Source organism: Berghia stephanieae, chromosome 10, assembly GCF_034508935.2.
Source record: "Berghia stephanieae isolate SIO BIC M18660-M18661 chromosome 10, UCSD_Bste_1.3, whole genome shotgun sequence".
Taxonomy (NCBI): Eukaryota; Metazoa; Mollusca; class Gastropoda; order Nudibranchia; family Aeolidiidae; genus Berghia; species Berghia stephanieae.
The window spans coordinates 1,194,616-1,202,024 of NC_088369.1; positions in this window are offsets into that span (position 1 = coordinate 1,194,616).

Below are 7,409 nucleotides of genomic sequence, written 5' to 3' on the forward strand. Positions count from 1 at the left end.
TGCCAATAAAACCGAATTTACAACAATATCGAGGAACAAAGAGGAATGGAAAAGAACAAAGAAAGTCGGCTCACTAATTGGAGACACCGAGGATGTACAAAGAAGAAAACAGCTATCAAACGCCGCACTCAGTAAACTCACCAATGTATGGATTAGAGGTGACAAAATAAAGAGAAAAACCAAACTGAAACTGTACCATGCTCTTGTAAAACCGGTACTTCTGTATAACTGCGGCACTTGGGCGTTGACAAAATCCGAAGAAGAACATCTGGATGCCTTCCATCGCACACAGCTAAGAAGGGTACTGGACATCAAATACCCAAAAAGATCTCAAATGAATCACTCTATAAGATCACAAAAGAAAGACCAATCTCCCATGACATTTTACAACAACGATGGCAACTTTTCGGTCACATACTACGCAGGGACAAAAACATACCAGCAAACCAAGCCATGTCGGGATACTTCCAAAACCACGGGAACCTTTTCAGAGGAAGACCGATCACAACACTCCCTGTGATCCTAAACAAAAACCTCACAACACTTGGACAAGGCATTAGTCTCATAACGGCAGGGGACCTTGAAAATCTGAGAACCCTAGCAGAGGACCGGCAATATTGGAGACACCTCACACAGGAAATACTGGAAACAGCCAAGGCGACCCGATCTTTCGGTCGAGACGCGAAAGGCATCTAAGTCAAGTAAGTCAAGAAGTGAATATTAGCTGCTCAATCATTATCTACATTAATGAGAAAAGTATTTTGAAAGAGAGAACGTTTATTTCTCGTTTTCACTCAGCTTTAATGAAAAGAAGGTTATAATTTATGAGTTTCATCATCATCATCATCATCATCATCATCATCATCATCATCATCATCATCATCATCATTATAATCGTCATCATCACCATCATCATCATCATCATCATCATCATCATCATCATTATAATCGTCATCATCATCATCATCATCATCATCATCATCATCATCATAATCTTCATCATCATCATCATCATCATCATCATCATCATCATCATCATCATCATCATCATCATCATCAACATCATCATCATCATCATCTTCAACACCATCATCATTAAATCTTGAATAATCTTCACTGTCCACCATGAATAAAAACCGAATTATATTTCCCTATCATCAATATCAGAACGGCCCGCCAACAATGCGTGTGTTTTTCTGGTTCTCTGTGGTCGCTGTGTGCCTCAATGGTTGGATCAATGGAGTGGACGCCTTCCTTAACTGTCCATCATTGAGACCACCTGTGGATACCTGTAAGGATGATGATGATGGTGGTGGTGGTGTTAGTAGTAATAATGATGATGATGATGATGATGATGATGATGATGATGATGATGATGATGATGATGATGATGATGATGATGATGATGATGGTTGTTGTTGTGGTGGTGGTGGTGGTGAGTGGATGATGATGATGTGATGATGATGATGATGTGATGATGATGATGGTGATGATGATGATGATGATGATGATGATGATGATGATGATGATGATGATTATGATGATTATGATGATGATGACAACGACGATGACGATGATGATAATGTTTAAACTCCTAGTCGACAGACGGTGTTGCCAGAGCTCGGAGCTTCCCAATGGCTGTGAATGTTTTGATGTGTCCTTGACCTCTGGCTTTACCAACTTACGACGACCACAATGTCCTCCAGACCTGGGGGTCGAGTTCTACCTCTACACCAGAAGCAACCAGCTCAAGCCCATCCAGATAAGGGTAAATAAGGAAGAAAATTGTGATGTCAAAAAAACAAGCTGGTTCCTTTTTCAATGGAAGTGTAAAACCAGTCTTCCAGGGGACTGGATACATACCTTGTGTAATTCATCTTCTGGTGTCCGAGTGATGGAATCTTATTTTCTGGTATAAATTTATGCTTGTCGTCAATAAAGATAATCGATTCTCTCTCTTTTATGTCCCGCAATCCTAAGAATCTGCCAATTCATCCCTCAGAAAAGTGAGTGGAGCAGGCACTTATGTTGAAACCAACAAGAGATGAAATGAGTAGGAAAGTACCAAAAGACCATAGAGAATAAAAATTTGGGATCGTGGATAGCTCATACGGTAGAGTCACGCTCTCACCGGCCAGGCGGAGATGTCGTACCTGTAAGGTCGCGGGTTCAAACCCCCATCACCGCCGCGAAAAAATTTTATTCTCTATTGTCTTCTGGCACTTTCCTACCCACTTCATCTCTTGTTGTTACCAATTCATCCTTGTGTGTTTCTCCCCTTTTTAACAATTATTTAAGTGACGTAAAAGGTTATGGTGACCAAACTCACTACAAGTTCAGTTCTGTGCAGTGCACGGGGAATTCTTCTTGTTTACTAAGACGAAGAGTAGAGGGGTGTTATAATGTACGATTCTTACACTCTGGCTTTTTGGAATTCCGGACGTGTTCCCAACCACTGCACAAGCTTGCAAGTGCGCGTTGGGAACAAAGTTCGTATTCCAAAACCCAAGAGTGTAAGAAATATTTTATTCTACCGCTAAATCCATTTCAATTTCGTCATCTCTTAGTAAAAGACATTTCAAAAATATTCTAATGATACTTATTTTTTCAAAAATCTAATTTTAGTGAAATTCAAAGGTTGATAATCTGACGTCACAAATTATTATTGTAAACTTGATATCATTACGCGTTACTATTTAGGGAGAGGGGTGGAATGATACTGATTTCAGATTATTGGTCATACATCAAATTATTCTCCATTCCTCCCCCCCCCCCCCCCCCCCCCCTTCCCCAGACCACAGATAGTTCTTTAGAAGACAGTACCTTTGTGGCGTCCAGACCAACACGCATTATCATCCACGGATGGACGAACAAAGCGCCGGACTCCTGGTCGAAAGCGATGAAGGATGAATTACTGAAGGGGGTGAGACATTCAGGGAATGTGAAAAAAAAATGGGTTTGAAATAGTGCCAGACAAATCACAACAATACAAGAAAGAATTTATTTTGTTTTCATTGAGCTTTTATATAAAGCAATATCCACTAAACGCGTTCAAAGCGCTTTACAAAGAGTCCATGACCAATAGCAACACTTAACATGTAGGACGGGGCGATATTACATTTTATTTTCGGGTAGAGACAACGCTGTTAACGGCCAGGTCTTCATTTTACACATGAGTACGGTGAGAGTGTGAGTAAAGAACCTTTTCCAAGGACTCAACGATGCACCGAGCGAGGCTCGAACCCAGGACCTTCCGATCCGAAAGCGAGTGTCATTCATAGCCGCCATATTGCTCTTTATAAAGGCTCATGTTTTTATTTTTATTTTTATTTTATTTTTTCCCAGGAGGATCTGAATGTGATCTTGGTAAATTGGAGCAGGGGGGCCAGACAAGTGTATTTTCAGTCCGTGGCCAATCTAAGGACGGTGGGGGCCATGGTGGCCAATTTGGTGATCAAGATGGCCGATATTCCTGGTGGGGATCTGGAGGTCAGGGCTGGATTATTCTCGTTGTCGTCATTATCACGTATTGCAATAAATGCCACCCCAGACATCGCCACCACTACAACTGCCATCATCATCATCATCATCATCATCATCATCATCATCATCATCATCATCATCATCATCATCATCATCACCACCACCACCACCACCACCACCACCACCACCACCACCATCATCATCATTGTATTATCTCTTTCCTCCAGTATTTCCACCTTATCGGCCACAGTCTAGGCGCCCACATGTCAGGGTTTGCCGAGAAGGAAATTTACCGACTGACCTCAAAGAAAATCGCCCGGATATCAGGTACTCAACCATTACAATATCTGTTACAGTCAATGACATCATCAGTCGGATGGTGAAAAGGTTTGAACTGAGATATTGCCAAGTTTAGTTAGAAGGTCAATATTTATCCAAAATGAGTTCTTGTCATAAATGATTAAAGCAACCCTTTTTGTACATCTTCGGGAAATATCAAAGCTTAATTTCACTTTTAAATATTTTTACAGCTAGTCAAGTTGAAAAAGTATGAAATTTGAGAAACGTTGCTGGATACCTTTTCCATACATCTGACCATAGCGTTTTGAAAAATCACCCGGTTTACTTCAAATAAAGATTAAAATGCAAAAAAATGCAAATTTAAAATGTTCACCTTCCTACCGGTTATGTCATGCACTGACCCACATATATAAACAGACCTGCCTGCTTGAAATTGGAAAAAATCGTAGTTTTCAGGAGCAATAACATAGTAGACATTATAACTACTATTGAAAACGACAAATTTGTGTTTAAATACATTGAATTAATGCTTAAAAATCCTTTACATATATTCTGGAAACAAATCTCCGTTTTAAAGAAGTTTACTGAATTAAAGTTCTTTAAATAATTGTCAACTAGGACCCAAAAAATCTTATTTCCACGAAATATTCGTAGTAGTACGTAGGTCTGCATAGGATAAAATAAATGAAACCATTCGAAAACAATCAGCTTATGTCTGTGCGGCTATGTGGCCTTGTGGTATGACACTCGCTTTCGGATTGGAAGGTACTGGGTTCGAGCCTTGTTCAGCACGTAGTTGAGTCATTGGAAAAGGCTTTTTATTCACATTGTCTCACCGTAGTCAGGTGTCTGATGATTACCTGGCCGTTAACAGTGTTGTCTCCGTCTCTGTAATATCGCCTAACAGGCGTCATGTCCCGTTCTACAAGTTACGTGTTGCGGTTTTTTCAGGGACCCTTTGTAAAGCTCTTTGAGTGGATATAGCGCTATATAAAAGCTCAAGGATTTGCCTAGGCTGGGGATCGAACCTAATAGGAGATCTGAGGTTCGATCCCCAGTCAAAGCAGGCTGATGTTTTGGGATGTTTTTTTTTCTTTAATTTGTTGTTGTTGTTGCTTGACCCGACCCTATTTCATACACACTTTTTCGTAATTTTTATCTTACACCAGTGAAGGCTCCCGATTGACTTACTTGACTTAGATGCCTTTCGCGTCTCGACCGAAAGATCGGGTCGCCTTGGCTGTTTCCAGTATTTCCTGTGTGAGGTGTCTCCAATATTGCCGGTCCTCTGCTAGGGTTCTCAGATTTTCAAGGTCCCCTGCCGTTATGAGACTAATGCTTTGTCCAAGTGTTGTGAGGTTTTTGTTTAGGATCACAGGGAGTGTTGTGATCGGTCTTCCTCTGAAAAGTATCCCGTATTTTTGGAAGTATCCCGACATGGCTTGGTTAGCTGGTATGTTTTTGTCCCTGCGTAGTATGTGACCGAAAAGTTGCCATCGTTGTTGTAAAATGTCAAGGGAGATTGGTCTTTCTTTTGTGATCTTATAGAGTGATTCATTTGAGATCTTTTTTGGGTATTTGATGTCCAGTACCCTTCTTAGCTGTGTGCGATGGAAGGCATCCAGATGTTCTTCTTCGGATTTTGTCAACGCCCAAGTGCCGCAGTTATACAGAAGTACCGGTTTTACAAGAGCACGGTACAGTTTCAGTTTGGTTTTTCTCTTTATTTTGTCACCTCTAATCCATACATTGGTGAGTCTACTGAGTGCGGCGTTTGATAGCTGTTTTCTTCTTTGTACATCCTCGGTGTCTCCAATTAGTGAGCCGACTTTCTTTGTTCTTTTCCATTCCTCTTTGTTCCTCGATATTGTTGTAAATTCGTTTTTATTGGCATTGACTTGGAGGTTATATTTCATGAGGGTATTTTGTATGATGTCTATATTTGCTGGTGTTGATCCAATAAAATCGACATCATCTGCATAGGCGATTTCTCTAGGGATTGCATTCTCAATATGAGTCGTTGGTTTTGGAATGACTTTTCGAACTTCTTTCAGAGCGTGTTCTAAGTATATTGTGAACAGAATCGGGCTCAGACTATCTCCTTGGGGGGTCCCGATGTTACTTTCGAACTGCGTCTGTTTTGTGGCCCCGTATATCCTTGGTTGTATCTTTGTGTTGCTGGGAGAAATCGGATTATTCGGAGCTCGTCTTCGTCTACTATGTTTGTTAATATCTCCAAAAGTTTTCCTCTGTCGATCGTATCAAAGGCTGCGGACATATCGATTCCGGTTATTGTTATGGATATGTTTTCTTTGAGTGCCTTTGCTGTCAACCATTTATGTGTCCATATAACGTCCGATGTGCTTCGGTCTTGGCGAAACCCGCTTTGGCTATGTGATAGATATTTTTCTATTTTCGGTCTAATTCTGTTGAGGACAATAGTTGACAGTGTTTTTCTTATGGTATTCAGTAATGTTATTGGGCGCAGGTTGTTTACGGGTCCTTTCGTTTTTCCTGGTTTTTGTATTGTAATTTGGACACCGCTGTTTATGTCCCAGTCTTTGTGTGTTGAGAATGTTTTGTTCATTATGTTTGCAATGCTCAGATCCAGGGAGAGGGTACCGCATTTCAGCAATTCAGCGGGAATTTCATCTTCGCCTGGGGATCTGTTATTGTTTAGGCACTTTATGCTATTTCTAACTTCAGTTGTTGTGATGCGGTTGTTTAGGTCTCTAGGGTTTCCTGAGAAGGGCGATATTTGTGAGACTTGTTTGTGAAATTTCTGCTGGAAGTGGTCAGTTACAATGTCAAGGATATCGTTGGGATTTGTTGTCTGTTTGCCAAATTTATCCTGTAGTTTTGGGTTCTCGAATGGTTTTCGGTTCAGAGATTTCGTCGCTTTGAACATAGACGATGCGTTATTTTTGGACTTTTCTATGTCTTCCACTTTTTTGTCTTATTCCTCGTTTCTGTGTTTTATTGTAAGTGATCGAATTGAATGCAGTATTTTGTTTCGTTCCGTTTTCAGGTTTATTATTTCTTCCGAGTCTTTCGTGTTTTGTATCCTGATCCTAAGTTCTTTTTGTTGCCGCGATAGATCGTTAATAGCGATGTTAGGCGTTCGATTTGGTTTGTTCTTAGTTGTATTAATAGAGCCTGCACTTTCTTCCCCCGCATATTTCATTGCCGCTTGCGTCTCTTTCCATTCATTGTTTGGATTGCTGTTTTGCTTTATTTTCCATAGACTTGAGTTAAGTTCATATTGGTAATGAATGCGACATTCTCGCTCATTTACTATTTTTGCCGTGTTAATTTTGACTGCCGTTTTACCTTTCTGTCTTCGTTGTCTGTACACATTTATGTTGAAATTCGTTTTTACAAGTTTGTGATCGGATGTTAGCAGTGTACCACCATATGATCGCGAGTTGGTTGAGTAGTGTTTATGGCGGTGTCGACATATGATATAGTCTATTTGGTTGTGTATTGTTATCATTTTGTCTTGGGTTTGGTCTTTCCTTTGTCCTACCCATGTTGTCTGGTGTCTTGATGGGTGGTTGAAAGCACTGTTTGTTATGAAAAGTTTTCTCTGTTCACAGAACTGGACTAATTTTTCTCCGTTATCGTTA